Source organism: Hypanus sabinus, unplaced genomic scaffold, assembly GCF_030144855.1.
Source record: "Hypanus sabinus isolate sHypSab1 unplaced genomic scaffold, sHypSab1.hap1 scaffold_117, whole genome shotgun sequence".
Lineage (NCBI taxonomy): Eukaryota > Metazoa > Chordata > Chondrichthyes > Myliobatiformes > Dasyatidae > Hypanus > Hypanus sabinus.
In genome coordinates, this window is record NW_026779229.1 from 322,402 (window position 1) to 347,912 (window position 25,511).

Genomic DNA, 25,511 nt, shown 5'->3' on the forward strand with positions numbered 1-25,511 from the left:
ACTGAGATACAGGTGGCAGCGCGGAAAAAAGCTGTTCCCAAATCGCTGAGCCTGAGCTTTCAGGTTTCTGTATCTCCTTCCCGATGGTAACACTGTGTAGAGGGCACGTCCTGTTAGTGGGCAATGTTAATGATGGACGCCACTGTGATAAGATTCATCCCTTGTAACAATGAACAATGAGATACAGATAACCTGTATTTACCAACAAGTATATTTTATTATTTATACTAAAACCACGTAGATTTACAAACTATCTCCTTTGCGCACCCTACTGGAAACCCTGACACTCCATGAACAGTCAATGAAGGGAAAAGGTATTACCCGGGAAAAGAGTCTACGCTGGTAAGACATTCCATAGAAACATAGAAAACATAGAAAGCATGTGGCAACCATTTCAGACCTGGGAAAAAAGATTCTTAATATCCACACGAACAATGGCTCTCATCATCTTCCTATCCTCATGTTCCCGATCTCCACGTGTCCGTGTGGTCCTACTTTTCGTTAATGGTTGGTTTCTGGCCGCTGGAGCGTTATCACACCGGCATATTTGAAGCTCCGGAATCTTATATTGTTTCTCATCAATTGAACCATTGGATCTCCAAACCATTGGCTCAAGGTCACCTGACCTACCTGGGTCACTTGGTTACTGATCATTGTACAGAGCTACAACCAACCTATTTTACGTGGCTCTGCCCTCCCCAGCCTTGTGTATTCGTATCTTTTCACCCTGACTTGACCAAACCAGTTAAATGAGGCAACCCAGACAGAGTCTAACGAGACTACAGATTGCTTCTTTGATATGTCTGGCATTTTACACAACAAGTAGCTGCTCCTCTGAGCATGGTCTCAGGTTTATTGCTCTGATTAGATTGTCCCTGGGTCAAGAATCAGTTCAGAGTCCACGCCCTTCACATAACAAATGGCGACTTGTTTGAGAATGGTCTCAGGTTTAGCAGATCATTACCTGAAACTCCCTGTGTCCACATTCAGTTCCTCTGATTAAATTATTCCAGTTCAAGAAACAGTTCATAGTCCACAAAATGGGGGAAACAGAGAGAACTGGTTTGGCTGCTTCCCCTGTCCTTGATCGGACTTTGGTTTCTTCTGGCCAACAGTGTTTTATGAACCATTCAATCTGATACGACTGTATCTTTCTCGGATCTGCTGTCGTTTGAATGCACCAGGGTGGATGATGGAGGTTTTGCATAAGACTTGATAACCTCAGACTTGTCTGCAATATGCCTTGCATTTTCCATTGATAAAATTGTGTCTCCGTTGTTCTGAGCAGCACTGAGAGAGTTTGTGAATAGGAATGCGAGGGAAAGTCAAGTTCCACCTTTCGAATTATCCAAGTTCCACATTGCAGCATCCGGTTCATTAATGATCTCCTGAGAATCTGACGCTACTGGTTACGTCACAGCTCAGACGGGACAGTTTCGCCTGTCTGGGATAGGATGGAAGGAAGAGAAGGCTCCTGCGTTGCAAGACACCGTGTCCTAAATGACACAGTGTTGAAGAATGAGATGAATGGAGGAGAATGGAGAGATGATAACTAATAAATTGATATTACAATGTGAACACATCAGCTGGAGATGTTGGGATCCTGGGAACAGTACAGCACGGGAACAAGCCCTTTGACTCTCTACTACTGCGCTGAACAACAACTCGAATGAGATTAAACTCTGATGACTGCACCTGACCCATCTCCCTTCATTCACTGCATACTCATGTGCTTTGGCTGAATATTTACAGTTATGGGAATCTAGAGGTTATATCTCAAAAGATGGCAAGCTCGTACCATCAGCGCCCATGTTGAAGTAAATATGTGAGGAGGGAAGTGGAAATACTAAGGGATTAAACTAAAAGCTGAAGGCTCAGTTACAGACATCCCGTGAAGGGAGCAGGAAGGCTGGTGAGTTCCATAAACTTGAACTCATAAATTTGTGCCAGGATGTGAAAGAAACCAGGTGGTGTATTGTCACCATTACATTTGTGGGTATCAAGGAGCAGACAGAATTATGGAACAGTTGAAGAATCTGCATTGGAGGCCGAAATTGCGAGAAGATGTACAATATTATTGTAAGAATTGTTTGATTTGTAATTTATTTTTTATTGAAGTTCATCATTAAACAAATATTTCCATAAGATGTATTTCAGACATTGTACATATATATCATATAATCATATATATCACAAATCTCCACAAAGTATTTATCTACACGCTGCATCTGAAAAGGAAACAGCATTATGAATGGACAGTGCACCCCGCAAACAATCTCTTCTCCCTCCTGCCATCTGGGAAAAGGCTCCGAAGCATTCGGGCTCTCACGACCAGACTATGTAACAGTTTTTTCCCAAAGCTGTCAGACTCCTCAATAACCGAAGCCTGGATTGACACCTTGCCCTACTGTCCTGTTTATTTTTTATTGTAATGCTGTTTTTGTGCACTTCATGCAGTCCAGTGTAGGACTGTAATCTAGTATAGCTTTCTCTGTGATTTGTTTAATTACGTAGTTCAATCTAGTTTTTTGCACTGTGTCATGTAAACCATGGTCCTGAAAAACGTTGTCTCATTTTTTCTATGCACTGTACCAGTAGTTATGGTAGAAATGACAATAAAAGTTGACTTGACTTGACTTGACCTAAGGTATACACTTATAGAAAAGAGTGGAAATAAAAAAAAAAATAAGCAAAAAGAAAGAACTATCTATAAGTAGGGCGTCATCATTTTTTTACAACAGTTTCATTGATTTGTGAGAATAAAATCGGGACCATGAGACATTATATAGTTAAGCCATTTATCCCAGTATGAATGAAATTGTTCCAGCTTATGATTAACAGATGCTGTTCTCTTCTCCATTTTGTAAATGTCCATTGTAATTTCCATCCATGCATTTAAAGTTGGGCTCTCCTGTGATAACCATTTCCTAGCAAGAGTCTTTTTAACGAGCCACCAACAGTATGTTCATTAAATATTTATCTCTTTTTAACCATTCTTCCGCTATGTACAGAAAATATATGATCTTACTCTCTAAGGGTAATTCACATTTAAAGATGTATTGTTGGGCATCATGTATCCCCCTCAATAGTCTTTGATAACGGGGCAGTGCCAAAAAATACGATAATGATTTGCAGTTTGATTTTCACAATTTCTCCAGCAAGCAGGGAGGTTACTATCATAATGGTATTTTTGAGAGGGTGTAATAAAATATCTTATCAAATTTTTCCATCCGAACTCCCTCCATTTCTGTGAACTGGTACACTTCCATTGATACCTCCATATTGTTGTCCATTCTTCCTCAGATATAGTTATCCCTCCTTCCTTCTCCCATTTTGTTTTAAAGTATGAAGTCAAATGTGTTTTGAGATTTAACAACCCCTTATACATGCTTGAAATTATTCTACTACCATTATCTGAATTATATGCTTTTCTAAAGAATTCAATCAAGCATGTAATTGCCTTGGTTACATTTTTAAGCGTCTTATTAACATATTGTCGCATCTGTAAATACCGATAAAAATCTTGTTTTTCTAATAAGTATTTCTCATTAAGCATTTCAAAACTGATCAGTGTTCCTTCTTTCACTATGTTGCAAAGAACTGTTATTCCTTTAGCTGTCCTGTCCTTAAATCTAGCATTCAGTTTATTCGGTGTAAAATCCAAGTCATAGGCACACCAGTTAAGAATTGCAATATCTCCCTCTAGATTATATTCTTTTATAGTTGTTTTCCATATTTTAAGAGCGAATTTCACCCATGGGTTATCAATAGTATTACGTTCCTTTGCATGTTGTTATCAGCCAAAATTGCTTGTATGGGGATGGGAGGTACCCGCTCCTCCATTTTTTTCCACTGAGCTTCAGATGATGTGTTGCACCAAAATATCACCGCTCTCAACTGTGCTGCAAAATAATAACCTCTAAGAGAAGGCAAGCCCCATCCCCCCTTCTCCTTTGCTAATTGCAAAGTTTTGAGACGAACTCTCGGCCGTTTACCCTGCCAAATATACCTTGACAGCGTCTTGTTCCATTCATTGAATTGATTTTGATTAATCTCTATTTGTAGGGTCTGAAAGAGATATAACAGTCTGGGCAGTATATTCATTCTAATAGACTCAATCCTTGAACTGAGACTGAGAAAAAGAATCAGGCTCCATCTTGGCACATCTTCCTTATTTTTCTTTTTTATATAAAGGCTGATAGTTACATTAATAATGATGCCCAAATATTTGGAAGACTTGAAAGGGGTATCGAATTTTACTTTCTCTTGGTGGGCTATAGTAATATGAAAGTAATTGGATTTTATCTATGTCGATCTAACCCAGATAAATCGGCTCCAGAAGCAGTTTTAAGACACGTCCCGTAGAATGACCACGTGTTGATTTGCAGGTTTATTTTGTTGGATATTCCCATCCATCCCCTGGAGGACTGAAATATATCCTCGAGATAGTGGATGCAGTCACCAAGTGGATAGAGGCTTCCACAACTAGACAGTGAAAAGTGCTGACGTCACAGCAAAGATTTACCCGTCTTTACCCGTTGGGGATTGCCAAGGACTCTAGAATCAGATCGCGGTCCCCGCTACACTGCACAGGTGATACAATATCTAATGAAACAGTTTGGGGGTAAAATTGAGGTTCCATATCCCCTATCGACAACAATGCACTGCGATTGTTGAACGGATGAACTGGACTTTAACAACAATGTTGTACAAAATGACTAAACGGCTCATGGGTCATTGTCTTACTCTATGTTCTTATGATAGTGTTCGCCACAAAAGCATTCTCTCCTGCATTTATACACTTTAAGTTGACAATTGGGAGAAAAAAATGAGTGTGTTCGTATTCTTTCTTGCCTGGATTTATCACAGGCCGAGTATGATGGCGCTGAAAAGGACGAATGCAAGCAGCAATTAATTGACTCTATTAAGGAGGCCCATTATGATGCCGCCCCTAGTACGTGACGGAAGGAGCGGCAGAGCGAAGCTTGTTTCGAGGTTCGAGCAAAACCGCGAGCGTTTGAAATAGGACTGAAGGTTATGATGTCACTACATCAGCCGAGGCCATTTACACCTTCCAGATTTGTCGGCACAGAGCCAGTCCATCAGTATATCGAATTCAGACTGCTCCAAGCAAGTTGGGTTGGTAACATATTAATAAACTCAAACCCCTTAGAGATAATCATTGTCCTCTAGTAGCTGAGTTCCAGAAAATATATTGCCACTGTGGTGCCCTAGACCGAGATAAGATGATCCTCTCAGATTTATCATTCGACGATGACGTGGATGAACGAGCAGCTGCTTCTTCAATGAGTTGGGCAACCACTTCCCGTTTGTACCCTGAGTATGAGGATAGGTCACATCTTTGCACTCGCCCGATTCAAAGTGGATTGAGGCTTTCCCTAATAGATCATGAAAACCGCTGACTTTTCAGCCACGATTTTGTTTTTGAAAGAGATTTTACCCGATGGCGATTGACAAGCACTTTAGAATCACTCATGGTCGCCGCTGCATCGCACATGTGATACAAAATCTAATGAAACTGTTTCGGATAAAACACAGTTGGTATCGCTTATCGTCAGCAATACAGTGCAATTGCTGAATGGATGAACACAACTTTAATGACAATGTTAGTTAGAATGAAAGGGTTAGAATCCATGTTTGGGCTAGATTTATCATCAGCCGAGTGTAGTGGCATTGGGTGAACAAATGCAAGCAGCATTTAATTGACTCTATCCAGGAGGCCCATTCTGATGCCACCTATAACAGGAGACGGAAGAAACAGAAAAGCAAAGCTAATTTCGAGGCGCGAATAAAACCGCGGGTGTTGGAAATAGGACAGAAGGTGATCATGTTTCTAAATCAGCCAAGCCACTTTACTTCGCGATTTGTAGGGACATATGATATCGCTGACAGAACCGGTAGATCAGTATATCGAATTCAGACTGCTACAAATAATTTGGGTTAGAATCATGTTAACGAAGTCAAACCCCTTGGAGATAGTCAAAGTCCTCTCGTAGCTGAGTTCCAGAAATCCTACAGCCAATGGGATACTCTGGACCGAGATGAGTGATCCTCTTAGATTTATGTTTCAGACAATCGACGGTGATGGGGATGAAGGAGCAGTTGCCCCCTCAGTGACTTTGGCACCTACTTCCGGTTTGCTCCCGTAGGATGAGGATAGGTCACATCTTTGCACTCGCCCGAGCTAAAGTGGAGGAAATGGAAGAGAGAAACAGATGGGAGAACGTGTTTGTTGTGTGGTCTTCTGCAAATAAAGTGGGGGATAATTGATATGATATGAACGGATTTTAACAAGGCGTTAAGGTTAGTCACGGTGGGATCATCCTTAACGTCAGTAGGTTTCGTATCCATGGAAAACTAGCTGCTAGATTCAGAAATGACGCCCACAGAAGGCAGACAATAGTTGTGGATGGAGCGTTTTCTCTCTGGATGTTGGTGACAGGTGTCCTGAAGAGATCTGCCTGAGACCCAGGGTTCTTTTTGTGTTTTTATGTGGAAGAATGGTTTATTGTATTTCCAGTGATGTGGAGGTTGGTGGAATTATAGACAGAATAGAAGTTTGTTCAGAGATTACAACAGGACATTGACAGGATGCAGAGCAGAGCAGAGTAGTTACAGATGGAGTTCAACCCCGAAGGTTACGGAGTGTTCTATTTTGGGAGGACGAATTTGAAGGGAGAGGTGATACTTTCTTGAGTCAATCGAGGGCCGCACATTAGTACGAGTTCAGCAATGGAAACGGAGTGATGAGACTCTCTCCAATAAGTCGAGGGCCGCTCATTGCTACGTGTATCACAACCAGCACGGAGCGGTGCTCTGCAGAAGGAAGTGTGATTGACAGGTGAGCTTGACCACATCCGCTACTCTGCACACACTCATAGTGACGCTCGGAAGGCAATATACCCGACAGTAAATCCGGAGCAAAAAATACAACCTCGTGGAAAATGACAGAACGGCCTGAAAACCTGCGGATTGTCCATAGATTTTAGTTACTATATTTACTGAAACAGAGAATGGATGGAAAATTAGCGGTAGAATAGTGGCAGATTTGAGAATATCTTTAAGGTTGTATAGACTGCATGGCACGTCACGGGTGTGGGGCGGTCAAGTCCTTCACTGGCAGAGGTCAGGTTCCTGCCAAACGGCCCACGTGTGCGCTGGAAAACATTGTTCTTCAAGCTGTCCACAACCCTCGGTAATCTCCCGAGGACACTCTCCCCTTCTGATCACAGGTCTCTGGGATATCGCTGTGGATCTTTTACAGGGTTTGCAGAAATACTTGCAGTGTATTTTGTTTTATGTCAGCTGTAACTGTGATTTTCAACCCACAAACAGACCGGAATGACTGGAACGAACGAAAGAAAAGAACAAACGAATGTTCTCCTTTAATAAGAAAGTGTTGTTCATTTCACCTGCCATAACAGACTCCTTCACTCAATTTCAGAAGAGAATGTGCACGGTTAAATATTACAAAACAAATCAACTTCAAGATGAATGCCTGTTTTAAAGCAATAATAATATAAAAATGCCATTTAAATAGCTGAAGCCAGGTATCATGCAAAATAACATGGAAAAAACCACATTATATTTTGTTTTACAGTAATGGACTCTATTGAGGAGTCAAATTCATGACACGGGGACAAAGTGAGGATAAATAGTTTAAGTGTTTGTACAGTTGGTTGTCACTAATGTCCCTGACGTATTAGCCACGCTAATTGCCTCAGTGGAATTGTTCTCTGCTCAATAAAAGTCTGTTAACCGATCACCAGTCCATCTCAGCAGCTGAAACGCTCTGTACAACTGAACGCTGCTTCTGCCGGAATATGGGATATTCGACGATTTACCACATCGCGGCCATTTTCTATCCCACACTTGTAGCGGTTGGTGTCCTCGGTAAGATGCCGGAGCTGGTTACTTTATGTCTGGTGCTGTCGTTAATCTGCTGCGGTATCCGCACTGCTACTACTCACAGATGCTACTGTCAGCTGAAAATGGAGGACTCAGGCATCTAATGGTTTTATTTCTATTGTCCATACTTTGATCGCAGTTTTCTTCTTTTCTCAATTAAGTTGGTCCCGGTATTGTCACTGTTTCATAATTTCACCTCGCTAGGTTTTCTGAAGTGACGCTGGTCTCTGCTTTTCTAGGTCCGTGTCTCTATCAGTGCAGACACTTCGACCTTATAACAACGTGGCAGCTTATTTGAGTGATGTTCCAGTCTATTTTCGGCACGTAGGTCTGGTCTTGAAATGATAACTTGTGCTTTGTATCTTTTGATTCCACTTTGTCACGGCTGCAAACAATCCCTTCAGTTCTTTCACCACTAGTAATGGAAACGGTTTTGCTAACAGGAGTGAAGTTCGCCAATCCACTGACACACACATCCGTCATTGTCCTCCAGCCGGAGTGCAGCGACCGATACCGCACACACTGGATTTCCTCTTCCCACTTCCAAACAGACCATACACTGCATAGCATCGGTAGAATGGGGGCATTGAGGGAACTGACCATATTTCTATTTTGATTCCAAATTTCTTGCAGTTAATTTAACGGCGATTGTGATCCTATCTCGGGGAAAATGCGGACTCTCCAAATGCATCACCCGTTACCTGGTTGGAATGGCAACAGCGGATCTGATGGTGGTTATCGTTGCTGCTTTAGTGGAACAGACCAACAATATCTACATTTATTCCAGATCCTTGCTCATCACTCCTGTCTGCGCTCTGACACTTGTATTTCGGGTCGTAACCAGGGACTGTTCCGTATGGCTCACGGTCAGTTTTACCTTCGATCGATTCATCGCAATATGTTGCCGAAAGCTGCGGGAACGATACTGCACCGAGAGAACAGCAACGGTGGTTATCGTGACGGTGGTCATAGTGAGCTGCGGGAGTTGTGCCCCGTTTTACTTTGCCCTTGAACCTTACGTCATCATTGACAACACGCCGTGGCGGTGTGCCGCCACATATGAATTCACCACTTCACCCGTGTGGAGAGGATACGAATTACTCAACAGTATTTTAACACCATTGCTGCCAATCGGCTTAATCCTGGTGTTTAACGGGTTAACCATAAGACATATCGTTGTGGCAAATAGAGTCCGCAGAAGGCTTCGGCACAGTGGCGACAATCAGAAAGATGACGAGGTGGAAAAACGCAGAAAATCGATGATTTTGTTGTTTTCGATATCAGCTAATTTCATATTATTTTGGATGCCTAATGTAGCCCATTCCCTGAAATGGCAAGTGCAAAACTATTATTACCAGGACAGATATTTGAGTTCCCCGGTATACATCCTCCAACAACTTGGGTTCATGTTACAAATTCTCAGCATGTGCACCAATACTTGTATCTATACACTGACACAGAGGAAATTCAGAGAAGAGCTGAGGAATGGAATGAAGTATGTGTTTACATTAAATGGCCATCTGTGTAGATAACGCCGGTGTCCAATTGCAGTTCTGCGGCGCTTTTAAATAAAGCCGATTTACAATGAACAGTTTTGACGAGTATGTCATAAATTCGAATAATCATATGCCTGGCCATCCGGAAATTGCAGAATACAATACAAACGCTCAATGTTCCAGAATATTCTCTTGCACCTCCCCAGTGTAAAAGGTCTTGGTATGGCATAATTTCTCAGTTGTGTCCAGGAAGGATTCATCTCACTATATGAAGACAGCCGGACTGGCGAACAGTCCATACTGGATCTAATATTAGAAAAGGAAACGGATCAGGTGACAGATCTCTCGGTGGGTCAGCATTTCAGAGCAACAGGGCAGATCTGCCCTCTATTTAACTTGCACATGGATAGGACCAGGAAGCACGGAATGTGCTTAATTGGGGTTTTGCGGTGTATGCTGCTACCTGTCAAGAACATGGGAACGTACATTAGGAAATGATGTAGTCTGGGAAATGTGCAACAGATATGTGGAGATTGTTTAGGGAGCACTGACTTGGGGTTCAGTAAGGGTTTGTCTCATTGACTCAGGGCAAGGATGATAGCGTAAAGTAACCCTAGGTGGTAATAAAGTTGGAACAACTCGTCAAGAGGAAAAAAGAAATGTGCTTAAGTTTTCGGGAAAAAAGGATCTGGCAGGGTTATGGAAGGTCACAATGCACACAGAAGAGAATCTAGTAATGGATTTAGAACATTTAGAAGGAGATTTGAGAAATCCTTGGCGAGTTGCACTGTGAAGAACAGGAGGAGACTGGAGACAGTGTGGGCAGATCAGAGGAAAAAGAGGAAATCTTGCGTCTGGAGTCCAAGCTCCTCACTGAATACATTAATGAATGTGAACAGAGCGTCAAAAGGCAGACATGCTCGAAAGTGCCGGCGCTGAGAAAGAGGATGCGCTGGAAACTTGGAAAACACTATGATAGATGATTCCCCGGTGCCGGAATGGATACAGTTCTGCTGATTTGGGAAGGGAAACGGAGACATTGCTGAGATTCCGGACAGGATATTTCTTTTTTCCCTGACCACGGAAGAAGAACTAGAAGATTAAAAGGTGGCAAATGTTATGCAAATCGCTACAATGCATTCATATTTTCCAAATATTTCAGAAAGTAACATGCTCTTATTTGTTCAATCGTTAACAAACATCTGTAATTGCAATCATAAACAATGTAATGAAGCCTTTCGACTCCAAGACAAGGAGGCGCAGAAGGTAACGTATCCTCCACGAGTTAATATTCAACACAATTAGAACATGACGTCTCCAAACCTCCAACGACTTCCAGGATTACTGACCTCCAATTTCTGACCAAGGATGGGATTCGGATTAAATGACCCTTTGTTGTATAGTATCGAGGCTAATCATCCCTTTTACCTACTAGCACCTCTGTAGCAACAGATCTGTTCACCGTACTGATACCACTGTCACATCCTCCTCCAACACGGAACTACAGTCTTCATTTGTTTTCTCTATTCTTTCAAACTTATTTACATCTTTCCTGCAGGTAGATGAGCCCAACAGCACACAATATTCCAAATGAGACAACAATGATGTCTTAAACAGCATCAACATAACATCCTCACTCCTGTACTCAGTACATTGGCCTATGAAGTCAAATGAAGTCAAAAGCTTCTTTTTTTTTTACGGCCCGGACCGTGGCCATCCACAACTTCCAAAACAAAAGGCCTCAGCACCTATTCTAATGAACTTAGGAGAGTGAGATGTGGAGATCTGAGCCTCACCAACACTAACGCTTCATAGCTGAGGCTCACATACATCAGCACTTCAGAGAATTTCGGAAAGATATGCGGCCTTCTAATTTCACATCAGTTCATGCAAATCACTTTCATCCGTGTATTTCTCCAATCATCGCTTAAACGTTGACATCGGTATCTCAATTACCATTTGTGTTGTCAGTACTGTCCACACTCTGTCGACCCTCTGGGTGAAGAAGCCTCCGCTCATGTTTCCCTTAAACATTTCACATTTCACCCTTCACCCATGACCTCCAGTCGTATTCTCGCCCAACGTCAGTGCAGAAAGCCCGCTTGCATTTACACTCTCTCTATTCGCCTCATACTGTTGTCTACCTCTATCAAATCTCCCCTTAGTCTTCTACTCGCTCGGAAATAAAGTGCTGACATATGTAATCTTTCCTTTTAATTCAAAACATTCAGTCCCAGCCATGGCCGTGTAACATTTTTCCTGTACTCTTTCAATCTTATTTGCATCTTTCCTGCAGGTAGTTGAGCCCAACCGTACACAATATTCCAAATTAAGCCCCAATAAAGCCTTAAGCGACAGCAACCTAAGATCCAAACTCCGGTACTCCGTACTTTGGTCCAGGAAGGCCAACGTGCGAAAAGTTCAGGGCGCTCTCTAACTGTGCCGCAAATTCCATTGAATTATGGTCCTGCATTTCCAGATTCGTTTGCTCTATCGTACTCCTCAGTGCCCTATTGCTCATTGTGTCAGACCAAACCTGGCTGGTCCTCCCAAAGTGCAACATCTAACAGTTGTGTGCGTTAAATTCGATCTGACAGTTTTCAACCCATTTTCCCTGCTGGTCCAGATCCTGACTTATGCTCCGGTACTCTTTCCGCCCTCGACTACACCCGTAATGTTGTTGTCATCGGCCAACTTGCTGATCCAGTTGATGACATGATTATCCAGATCGTTGATATAGATTACAAATAACAACGGACACTGCAAGGATCCCAATTTACTTCCTCATTGTGAAAGCCAATCGACTGACCCATCCCGAGCATCCTCCCATGTGAAACCTTTCAAGTTCCTCGCTGAAGTCCCTGCAGACGGCATCCACTGCCTTACCGTCAACACCATTGCTGGTAACTACCTCGTAAAACTTTGTACGTTTCGGTAGACATGACCTACTACACACTGGCCCATCCCGACTATCGCTAATGTTCCTGTCTGTTCATATACTTCCCTTCATACCCCATGACCAGGGTAGATTTAACACCGAGGACAATTCCTCCTTACGTAGAACTTGACGAGTCCCTTCGCGGCAAAACTATCACTATCATCCTGTGGCTGTCACTGATATTTATGGCCTATTGATAAATGATCCTGCAATATTATCAGGCGGATTGAGAGTAGTCTGGAAACGAATTTGTCGTAGCTTTAAATAAATAATCGACTGGACTTAAATAGTGAGATGCGGTACAGTAGATGGAGCACAGAACATAGAATATTACAGCACAGTACAACCCTTCATCTAACGAGGTTCTGACATACTTTCAACTAATTCAGAATGACACATCCCCGCTGCAAGTGAATCAGAATTAGAAACAAATTTAATATCACAGGCATACGTCGTGAAATTTGTTAACTTTACGGTAGCAGTACAATTAATCTCCCTCCCGGTGGTAACACTGTGTCGAGGGCATGTCCTGTTGGTGGGCAACTTTAGTGATGGACGCCACTGTTACAAAAATCATCCCTGTAATAATGATAAGTGATGTACAGAGAATCTGCACTATCAGCAAGTATATTTTATTATTTCAGCTATAAAACACGAAGGTTCAGACGCCGTCTTCACTCCACGACACTCCATGAGCAGTCAATGAACAGAAAAGTCATTACCCGGGAACCGATTAGAGGCTGGCCAGAGAGAGGGACTCGGGAGAAAGAGACGGGGACAGAGACTGGAGAGGTAGCGAGAGAAAGACCCTGGGGAGTTCGAGGTATCTGATGTAGAGAGAGATCAGGGTTTCGAGACTGACATTAGATGTGGAGTGAGATCGGAGTCGGGAATTTGGTGTCGGTAGAAATCGGGAGGGGGATAGCTGGGAGAGAGAAACGCGACGGAGAGGGGGACGGAGCAGATACCAGAGGCCGATAAAAAGACTGAATGACAACCAGATTTGCGGAGTGAATCTCCAGAGGAGGTCGAAGGGTTGGGGTAGGTAGAGACAGAGAGAGAGAGAGGCAAGGAAAGAGAGGCCGTGGTTACGGAGGGATCGGTTAGAGAGAGTGTGAGAGACTGGTGGGGTGAGAAAGAGACTGGCGAATGTAGAGAGACGGCGGCGAGTGTCTGAGAATAGAAGGATGGTGGGGGGGGGGGGGAGAAGAGAGATGCCGCCGAGATTCTAGGAGAGGAGAACGGCAGAAGTAGAGGGAAACTGAGCGAGACAGAGTGGGGCGGGGTAAAGTGAGAATTGTATGACAGAGATGAGGCAGAGACTTGGGACGAAATGACTGAGGGGAGAGTCTGGGAGAGAGACCGGTGAAGTAGAGAGAGATCGACGGGGAGGGGGCAGGGGAAGTCGAGAGTTCTGGGGTGAGGAGCGATATTTGGGAATCGGGGTGTGGAGGGAGATTCGAAGAGAACTCAGAAGGGGAGATTCCCAGACGCGGCGGTGTGATGGGTAGAGTAGGTGTGTCGGCATGTAGAGAAAGAAACTCGTGTGAGGGAGAAACCAGGATTGGGGAGTCAATGGAGAGAGGGAGGAGGGAGAGGTGGCTTTAGGTACTGGTGGCCAGAGGAGTTCGGGAGATGGGTGAATACAGGGAGACGGAATATTATAAGAGCTGGGGAGGGAAACAGACACTGGGGTTGAGAGAGAGAGAGCGAGAGAGAGAGAGAGAGAGAGAGAGAGAGAGAGAGACTTGGATGAGGTAGGGAAGTGTGAGTCAGAGAATACTGTACATAAATACACTGAGCGATTTTGACTTTCCCCCTGCGGGGTATTCTGGGATTACAGCGCTTACGTTCTATAGTCCCTCTGAAACAAGCAACCCGTGCCATCTCTCTGACCTCTCCCACCCCGCCTGCTTGACCCGAGTCCTTCCCACACCGTATCCGCGATCTCACTTTCTACAACCGGTCTTCGCGATATTCATCCTCCCTCCCCGTCTCTGTGACCACAAAATACTGCTGATGTAACGAAAGCGCAGAGTGGTATGATGAAACTCTCATACAGAGTCATGTTAGTAACGGAACACTCTGGGCAATTTCTAGCGTTGGAGGCAGGAACCGAACCCACCCGAGAAGAAAAATACGGAGACTCGAAAGCCGGCACAGAGACAGCGCCTAGTACGTGCAAGAGGTCCAATCGACCATGGTGGTTCAACTCTGCTTTGCTTCAGAATTTAAATTTTGTTAATTTCATTAAAGAACAAATTGTATTTTTCTTTTCAACTAACTCAACGGAATAAATTTCCAGTGGAACATTATGGGATACCTTTAAACTATATAGCCTTGGGCAAATTTTTTCTACTTTGCAGGAAGAAAGCAGAGGGTAGCAGTGGAAAGAAAGTATTCTGCCTGGAGGTCGGTGACTGGTGGAGTGCCGCAAGGATCTGTCCTGGGATGCCGGCTGTTTGTGATTATTATAAATGACCTGGATGAAGAGGTGGATGGAAGTTTGCAGATAACACGAAGATTGGAGGAGTTGTGGGTGGAGCTGTAGGTTATCGAAGGTTACAGGATGCAGAATTGGTTGAAAAGCGGCAGATGGAGTTCAATCCGGGAAAGTGTGAGTTGATGTATTTTGGATGGACAAACCAGAAGGCTGAGTGCAGGGTTATTAGTCGGTTACTTAAGAGTGTGGATGAACAGAGGGACTTTGGGGTTGAAATCCATATATTCCTCAATGTCGCTGCACAGGTTGATAGGATGGATAAGAAGGCCTATCGGATCATAGGGGGATTGAGTTCAAGAGTAGAGAGGCCATGTTGCAAATCTACAAACCTCTGGCGAGAGCACACTTACACTATTGTGTTCAGTTGTGGTCACCTCATTACAGGAAGGATGTGGAAGCTATGGAGACAGTACAGAGAAGATTTACCAGGATGCTGTTTGGATTTGAAATCAAGTCTTATGAGACAAGTTTAGCAGAGCTGGGACTTTTCACTTTGGTGCGTAGAAGAATGAGAGGGGACTTGCTAGAGATTTACAAGATTTTGAGAGGTATAGATCATATGGATATTCAGTAACTGTTCCCCAGGGCACGAATAGCAAACACCAGAGGGCATATGTACAAGTTTAAAGGAGGGAAGCTTAGGGGAGATATCGGGGGTAAGTTTATTACACAGAGGTTTGTGAGTGCCTGGAATGACTTGCCAGGGATGATGGCGGAGGCTAAAACATTAGGGGTATTTAAGAGCCCCTTGGACATGCACATGGATGAAAGAAATATAGATTACGGGGTAATGTGTGTTGAGTACATTTTTAAGGAATATATGGGTCAGCACAACATCGAGGGCTGAAGGGCGTGTACTGTGCTGTATTATTCGAGCGTCTAGTGCCTAGGAGTCCCACTCATAGCAGATAATTCAGAGGTTAATTTGTTATCAAAACATGTATCCATATACACCTCCGATTTTTTTCTTCTTCAGACAGCCATGAAACAGAGAAAGAACATGAACGACGTTCAGAGAGGAAAATACAACCCCCCCCCCACACACACACAAACATAAATAGAATGACAAACCGATCGTCAACCTCAAAAAACTCCTCTCCCCGCACAAAACGCAACAACAATATCGACACCCCTCCCCGCAAAAATAAAACCTAACGCCGCACAAATGTGGAGGAGTTGGTGTCACCAGTGTAGAGGAGGCTGCATCGAATTAGGCGACCCCAGGGGGATTCGCAACTGAACTGCTGCCTCATCTGGAAGGATGTTTGGACAATGGAGAGATTTCAGCCGTCCAGCCCTTTCACTGTGACACCCCGAACTCAAAACTAAATTCTTCCAACCAAGTCTGGGCGAGGTTTTATGACCAATAAACTCAATTCCTTTCTGCTCTCAGCTGTCCAAAAGATTCACTGACTTTTAGATTAAGGGGTATCTATCGTCCACATGTTACGGTTGTTGAGTTTACCAGGAGACAAAGGCTGCAGAGACGAGAGGTTTTCTGTTGACTAATACACTGTGTGTGGAGCCAGCTGGCAATTCTGGTGTTGTGACCCGAATCGAGACAAACACCACGCTGCCCACTCCACCATCAACACGGCACAGCTGGACACATAACAGTTGACTTTACATCCCACAACACAGGATTCAGTGATGAAACCCGTGATTAATGTTGTTGTCCCACTGAAATCATAAGAATCTTCCATTCAGGTGTTTTTAAATACGAGCTCTCTCACACAAGTGACTTCACTCATAGACGGCCGTCAAAAGAGGATTCTGGGGCTGAGCTATCCCATTGGTGCGAAGTGTTGTCAATCACTGGTTAAACCCAATAGCGGATGGAGAGCATCCAAGAGGGCGGTAACCCCGCTGAATCCGTCTCCCGCTCCCTCAGCGAGCACCCCGTCAAAGCGGAGTCAACCCCAAAGTAAATGTCCCTCTTTTTGATTTATTTCCATTTCCCTCCCAGGGAATTTCCGGCGCTTGTGAAGTGCCTCCTGAGGCCGGATTTTGATGTCTCGCTGATAGGTTGGAGGAAACAGCTCGGCCCATCGGCTTGAATCAGCTCCCGGGGGAGTTAGGGATCCCGGCAGAAGACGGAGGGGAGGGGATTTTATTGAGAGGATACCAGTGGTGTGAGAAGGAGCAAACACGATATTTGTCCCGGTGGGGATAGGAGGGGTTCAGCTGTGGAAATGTCTGAGACCATGGTGGTGGTGAGCTGGTGGACAAACACCGAAAGACTGTTGACCTCCAAATCCGGCCAATGGTTTTAGAAAAAGTGGGGATGGGAGTGCAATGATGGACTGGCCCGGGATCTTATTGAATGAAAGTACAGGCTGGAAGGGCCGACTGGCTTGCTCCTGTTCCTGTTGTCTCTGTCTTTAAGGAGATGGGATAACCAAATCCTTCCTGAGTCTGCAAGATGTTTCAGTGTGTGTTGTAAGGACCGGTGGTTGGAGCCCAGTTTTTCCCAAACTCTATCAGCAATCTGACCGAGGGACCAAATCCAACATTTCTAAGTCTGTTACAGACACGAAAGTATAGTTATATACTGATAATGACACAAATGTATATTAAGATATTGTTAAGGACATAAAACTCATATATCTACTTTGTTAATGAGATTTCTAAGTCTGTTATTGATACAGTGTATATATATATATATATATTATATAATATCATTGCATACAACCTGTATTTAAAAACATAAAACATATTTCGATATTGTTAATGACAGAGAATCGTATTATTTGTGTTCCGTGTGTTATCTGAATGTACTTCCCTGTGATGCTGCCACAGGTCAGTGTTTCTCTGTACCTGTCCCTTCCCGTACTTGTGCACTTCGTTATGAATTCCACAGGACCCCACAAAACTCAGTGAGATTTGATTATATTCTTGTCATCTCAGTGGGAGAAATGTAAAGAGACAGTACACTGATAAATACAAGAACCTGAACATTGTTGATGAGTGGTTGGATCCTGGAGTCCAAGTTCACCGCTCCCTAAAAGTGACTACTCAGATCGACAGAGAGGTTAAGAATGCAAACGGCATGTTTACCTTTACAATCAAGGCGTTGATTTCAAATGTCAGGAAGTTATGTTACAGCACGACATAGGCCACATCTGGAGTATTTCATACAGTTCTGGTAACCTCATTCTCGGAAGAATGTCGAGGGTTTGGAGCGATTGCAGACGAGCTTTACCAGGAAATTTCCTGGATTACAAGGCATGCATAATTTCAAAGGGCATATGCCAAAGTGTACATTGGTTCGTTCTATCTTTTTCACTTTAGGATCATTTATATCATAGTATGTACTGTTAATTCAGTAACTGTCTATTTCTGTAGGACCATCAGTGATTGTCCTTGATGTGTTCTTCCACCAAGTTATATCTGCTCATTCCGTGCTATATTGTTCATATTGTACCTGTATCTTATCAATAATTATATATCAACAATCTTTCTCCTACTCTCACCTCATTGTGAAGTATTCTGCCTTACTGAGTTAATTCCGCGCTCAGTGCTTGTCACCTAGAACTAGAAGAGGATTTATTGAATGCAGCATGAGGTAGGGTAAAAGCAGCCATTTCAAATTTTAGTTTCAACGGTATGAAATGGCAGCAGTGTTAATTTTATATAAAGACACTTTACAGGACAATGTCAGGGTAGCAGTTTGTCACCTGAAGTTTAATTGAAGTTGGATAACGCAACAAGACAATGTCCGAAAGACAAGAGTAAATAAATAAGACAGTAATTTCAAAAGAAAATTGCGAGTTTTGGAATGGCTGAGCCAAAGCCCTAACAATAATCCCACAGGACAGCCTGTATCCCACCACATCAATAATACATATCAGCTATCATGTTCAAACTCTGTACAGCATTTATCCCACCACCTCAATGATATATATTAACCATCTTGTTCAACCCATGTCCAACCTGTATCCAACCACCTCAATATGTATCAAGCATCTTGTTCAACCTCTGTCCAGTCTGTATGCCCTCACTTCAATGATATATATATCAACCATCTTGTTCAACCTCTGTCCAGTCTGTATCCCACCACCTCAATGATATATATCAACTATCTTGTACAACCTCTGCCCAGCCTGTATCCCACCATCTCAATGATATATATCAACCATCTTGATCAACCTCTGTCCAGTCTGTATGCCCTCACTTCAGTGATATATATATCAAACTTCTTGTCAATTTCTGATCAGTCTTTATCACATCAATAATTACAATTTTAGGTTCAACGTTACAAAATGGCGAAGTGTTAACCTTGACAGCATTTAAAGTGAGTCTGTTATTGCATTTTTTTTGTCATTTTTGCAGAGCCACTTTCTCTGTTGCTAGGGTAACAGCCCATGTGACTTGCAGGGAGTGGTGCACATTTTTATCTCTCTCTGGTCACGGTCCCTCAGTGAGAGACATGGGCCTCGGGAGCAGATGTGACAGACTGATAGTGGGGTGGGGAGGATTTTGTGAGCAGTGAATGTAACGACTGTATTAACTCTGTGTTGGAATGAAGACGAAACTAATGAATGTGGGCATTACATTTCTGCAACTTTGTTCAGGCCGTCACAGACATCCCGTAACCAGTCAATAATTGTGGAACATTTAAAGTTAAAGGAGAAAAAGCTGGAAACGTTCAGCAGATCGGGCAGTAACTTGAACAGTCCCAGTCCTGATTCCGGATCTTCCACAGTTTCTCCTTCCACAAATCTAATCTGATGAAACGAGTTTCCAGCACTATTATTTCAATTTTATACTTAAAAAATTTTATTCCTGTTAGCCTACAGGAAATGTGATGACCAGTTGTGCTGGGCAAGACCTGATTCAACAAAAAGATCATGATAAATTGAATTCGGTTTAGTTGCAGGGGACAATGTGAAACGTATCCCCGGTATCTGGTGACTCACGCCCAGGTTTTCCAGCCCGATCATTGGTCCAGTCAGATGACCATCAGGTTCCCATTCTCCCGGAAGTTAACGCAGTGTTAGTTTTTGAACCCTGATTGGCCGAAACACTGCATCATATTACCGGTAGCAAGGAGTCCTGGGAGAGTTGCTGTTTGGACTGTAATCATTGAAACTACTACTGTCGCCTCATTGTAAATTATTTTGCCTCACTATCGGTGTTTATTAACTAGAAATATCAGAGGATGTATTGAATGCAGCCTGAGGTAAGGTAAAGGCAAACATTGCAATTTTAGTTTCAACGTTATAAAACTGCTGTGTGTTAATTTTATGTCACATTAGGGGAGAATGTCAGTGTAGCACTCTGTCAACTGGACTTTAATTGCAGTTGGGTACTGCAACAAGACAATGATCCAAAAGACAAGAGTAAATCAATAAGAGAATAATTTTAAAAGAAAATTAGAATGGCCTAGTCATAGTCCTAACGTTAAGCCCTTAGGAAGTTGCGGAATGGCCTGAAGCAGCAGTTCCGTCGAGGAATCCTACCAACACCCCAGAGTTGAAGCGGTTTTGTAAGGCGGAATGACATAAAATTCTTCCAAGCCGATGTGCAGGAAGATCAACAGTTAACGGAAGCATTTGTTTGAATTTATTCCTGTACGGGGGATTGGGGGCACGGCGGAGTTGGGGGGGGGGGGGGAGGACACACCAGTTAATGAAAGCCAAGGTTCACAGACTTATTTTGAATAAGTACATGCAATATTGAATGATGTTAATCTTGTCATAAGGAGACTCACAGCGTTTGAAATTGACTCTGTTTACATTTTCGGTCACTTTTGGAGAGCCGCTTTCTGCATTGCCAGGATAACAGCCCATGTGACCGGTACGGAGTGGTAAACATTTTTATCGCACTCTCGTCACCGTTGCTCAGTGAGAGTTAGTGGCGTCAGGAGCAGATGTAACAGACTGATAAAGGGGTGGGGAGGAAGTTGTGAGCATTGACTGTGTGTACTGAATTATTTCTGTGTTGGAATGAAGAGAAAACTAATGATGATCCCCTTTTCCATCTAGTTCCATCTGCTCATTCCCCGCGCATCTTGTTTAACCTCTCTCCGGGCTGTAACCCACCACCTCAATGATATATATCAATCATCTTGTTGAATCTCTGTCCAGTCTGTATCCAACCAACTCAATGATATATATCAACCATTTTGTTCAATCTCTGTCCAGTCTGTATCCCACCAACTCAATGATATATAACAACCATCTTATTCATCTACTGTCCATTGTGTATTACACCACCTCAGTGATATATATCAACCATCTTGTTCAGCCCCTGTCCGTTCTGTATCCCACCACCTCAATGACAATCTGTATCGCATCAATAATTACAATTTTATTTTCAACGTTACAAAATGGCGAAGCGTTAATCTTGACAACATTTAAAGTGAGTCTGTTATTTCATTTATTTTTTGTCACTTTTGGAGAGCCATTTTCTCTGTTGCCAGGGTAACCGCCCATGTGACTTGCAGGGAGTGGTGCTCATTTTTATCGCTCTCTGGTCACGGTCCCTCAGTGAGAGACAGCGGCCTCGGACCGGATGTGACAGACTGATAGTGGGGTGGGGAGGATTTTGTGAGCAGTGAATGTAACGACTGTATTAGCTCTGTGTTGGAATGAAGGCGAAACTAATGAATGTGGGCATTACATTTGTGCAACTTTGTTCAGGCCGTCACAAACATCTTGTAATCAGTCAATAGTTGTGCATCATTTAAAGTAAAAAGAGAAAATGCTGAGACCGTTCAGCAGTTCGGGCAGTAACTTGGACAGTCCCAATTCAGATACTGGCTCTTCCACAGTTTTTCTTTCCACACATCCTATCTGATGAAACAAGTTTCCAGCACTATTATTTCAATTTTGTATCAAAAGCGTTTTAATCCTGTTAGCCTACAGAAAATATGATGGCCAATTGTGCCGGACAACTCCTCACTTAACAATAAGATAACGATAAATTGTGTTCAGTTTAGCTGCAGGAGACAATGTGAAACGTATCGCTTGTATCTGGTGACTCACGCCCAGGCTTTGCAGCCCGATCATTGGTCCAGTCAGATGATCGTCAGTTTCCCGTTCTGCCATAGGTTGATGGAGTGTTAGTTTCTGAACTCTGATTGGCCGAAATACCGGTAACAAGGAGTCCTAGTGTTGAGGTTTGGGCTGTAATTCTTAGTACTTATACAGATGGGACACGATGCTCCTCCTTCCAAATGAATCAGAAGTCTCGGGCATCTGGACATTGGTTGTAGGTATATCCCTGAATACACCACTTTCTGTGAGATGTGTGGACGATGTGCGAGGCTTCTGGCGTCGGTAAGTGACAGGATCATCTGTGTGACACTGTGAGGTTGTGTCATGGGATATCCTAGTTTCAGATCAAGTAAAATGGACCCGGGGGGTCAACTTGCCCAGGTTTATAAGGTGTTGAGCGAGTATTTCTGGTCTGTAAAATAATTGTTCAAACCGTGTTTGTAAATTCCCCCTCACTGTCACACGTCCGCCAGGCAGTGGAAATCTAACAGAAACTAAAGATGCTGGAGAGCTGCAGTAAAAACTGAAAATGTTTGAAGTAATTGTGACGAAAGGTGTGAACCTCAATCGTCAAATGTGTTCCTCTCCCCACAGCTGTTCCTTACCTGCTGAGTGTTCCTGGTAATTCCAGTTTCCCTTTACTACATTCACCCTGGACTGGTTTATATTTCCTGAAATTAACCTGATTTAACCTGGGAATGGAAATGGCACTAAATTGTTCTGGTATCCATTTGCCTGTTGTTCCTGGGAATCTGTTCAGTGTAGTTGTTAATAACAAGGTTCACATGAATAATCTCAGGAATGAATGAGGAGCATTTGATGGTTCTGGACCTGTGCTTAATGGAGTTCAGAGGGACGGTGAGGGTGGTGGAGGGATGTATGGTTAATAAACCTACCGAATGCTGAAAAGCCTGGATACAGTGGACATGGAGATGATGTTTCCATTAGACAGAGAGTCTGTGATCTGACAGCACACTCAGAATAAAGAAGCCTACCTTTAAAATTGTGTTGACAGAAAGGCAGACAGACAGACAGACAGACTTTACTGATCCCAAGGGAAATTAAGTTTCGTTCCAGTTGCACCAACCAAGAATAGAGTTGAAATATAGCAAAATAAAACCAGGAATAATTAAGTAATGATAAGTAAATTATGCCAGTGGAAATAAGTCCAGGACCAGCCTGTTGGCTTAGAGTGTCTGACACTCCAAGGGAGGAGTTGTAAAGTATGATGGCCACAGGCAGAATTGACTTCCTATGACGCTCAGTGTTACATCTCGGTGGGATGAGTCTCTGGCTGAATGTACTCCAGTGCCGAACCAGTACATTATGGAGTGTTTGGAAGTCATTGTCCAAGATGGCATGCAACTTGGACAGCATCCTCTTTTCAGACACCACTGTCAGAGAGTCCGGTTCCACCCCCCACAACATCACTGGCCTTACGAATGAGTTTGTTGATTCTGTTGCTGTCTGCTACCCTCAGCCCGCGGCCCCAGCACACAACAGCAAATATGATAACACTGGCCACCACAGCCTCGTAGAACAACCTCAGCATCGTCCAGCAGATGTTAAAGGGCCTCAGTCTCCTCAGGAAATAGAGACGGCTCTGACCTTTCTTGTAGACAGCCTCAGTGTTCTTTGACCAGTCCAGTTTATTATCAATTCGTATCCCCAGGTACTTGTAATCCTCCACCATGTCCACACTGACCCTTTGCATGGAAAGGGTTCACTGGTGCCTTGACGCTCCACAGGTCCACCACCTGCTGTTTAGTTTTTTTTTCCACAGTAAGCTGCAGATGATTCTGTACGCACCAGGTGAGAAAGTTTCCCACTGTAGCCTTGTGCTCAGCCTCACCTCCCTTGCAGATGCATCCAACTATGGCAGAATCATCAGAAAACTTCTGAAGATGGCAAGACTCTGTGCAGTAGTTGAAGTCTGAGCTGTAGAAGGTGAAGAGAAAGGGAGACAGGACAGTCCCCTGTGGAGTCCCAGTGCTGCTGACCACTCTGTCTGACACACAGTGTTGCAAGCGCACGTACCGTGGTCTGCCAGTCAGTTAATCAATAATCCATGACACCAGGGAATCATCCGCCATCATCACTGTCAGCTTCTCACCCAGCAGAGCAGGGCGGACGGTGTTGAACGCACTGGAGAAGTCAAAAAACATGACCCTCACAGTGCTCGCCGGCTTGTCCAGGTGGGCATAGACAAGGTTCTGCAGGTAGAAGAAGTCATTTTCAACTCCTCGTCGGGACTGGTAGGCGAACTAGAGGGGGTCTAAGTGTGGCATAACCATAGGCCGGAGCTGCTGCAGAACAAGACTGTCCAGCGTCTTCATGATGTGGGAGGTCAATGCCACCCCGTCTGTAGTCATTGGAGCCGCTGAAGCGCGGCGTCTTCGGTACAGGGATGAGGCAGGACGTCTTCCACAGCCCAGGAACCCTCTGGAGACTCAGGCTCAGGTTGAAAACATGGTGAAGTACCCCACATAGCTGGGGGGAGGCACAGGCTTTGAGCACCCTGGGGCTGACACCATCCGGGCCTGCAGCCTTGCTTGAGAAAAATCTCTTCAGTTAAAGGATGGCTGCTGTGTGGAAACTGTTGCCGCAGAGGGTGGTGGAGACTGCCCTTTGAGTATATTTATGGCAGATTTTAATATGTTCGCGATTGCTCAATAGCAGGGTGAAGGCAGGAATATGGTGTAAGAATAAAAATCATGTTTGAATGGTGGAGCAGACTCGATGGACAGAATCATCTAATTCTCCTACATCTTGTGTCGGACCATAACTGAACGATGACTCCTTCGTATCCCGTATCAGACATTGGGAAGTGCGAGGGGAAATTTCAGATTTGTTCTTTGAGATCGTTATATTTGTCTTCAACATTTAAACTTCGATAAACGGAAATAGTTTTTTTTTCTCATTTGTATTGTTAATGTGCTTTATTATCTCCCTAGTTAAAGTTAGACCTGCGGTGAGAGATTTATTGGAAGAAAAACCCCAACTGGAAGGAAACCGCGACTGAAAACGAGGGAACAGCAACAAATGAACCAGCCCGAAGACTGAGAGCATCAACTGGACAGAACCCTCCTGACTCAGAGTTTCCATTGATTCGTTCAGCAGAAAGTCTGGTGAGTCTCCTTTAGTCAAACACTGGTCATTTAGACATTACATATCTGTACAATGGAAGGTAGGAAACAATTGGAATGAGACGGAAAGTGCCAGTTATTCCTCTGTCAGACCCAGCTGCAATCACTCCAAGTTTGGTAATGTGTTGTCCGCAGCCCGGCTCTTTAAAGCCACTCACATTCCCTCAGTGTTTGCACATTTCAAGCTTTTGCGTGTTTTGAAGCAGTTTTTGGTCAGTTCTGAGTGGGGAGAGGGAATGTCTGCAGTTCGTTTATACTTACTGTCTTTCAGAAATGTAATTGCTTGAACTTAATTTGTGCCGACTCACGAACCATATCCTGTACCTTCTGAACCAAATTATCGATTTACACGACAGGTAGGAATAGGTGTCACCCCGGGAACATCACTAAGCGCGTAACTCAAGTCCAAGAAACAGCTTCTCACCGTCAGCTTCCGCTTCCTAACAACCACCTGTTTGCAGACTCTGGGGCCCTGTAACAAACTCAATGTTAACAGCA

At 43.7% G+C, this 25,511-nt stretch overlaps 1 protein-coding gene across 3 annotated transcripts in view; it reads left to right on the forward strand.

Annotated features, from left to right (window-relative positions):
* The window catches only part of LOC132386463 (NACHT, LRR and PYD domains-containing protein 12-like), a 235,372-nt gene that overhangs the window by 170,359 nt on the left and 39,502 nt on the right, over window positions 1-25,511 (forward strand). For 2 of the 3 annotated variants that reach the window (XM_059958756.1, XM_059958758.1), the window contains exons 1-2: window positions 19,914-20,048; window positions 24,822-24,995. The exons of the other annotated variant lie outside the window; for it this stretch is intronic. The gene's annotated coding sequence lies outside the window, so the exon portion shown is untranslated. Of the gene's footprint in view, window positions 1-19,913; window positions 20,049-24,821; window positions 24,996-25,511 lie in introns of those variants that run through there. 3 annotated transcript variants of the gene reach the window in all.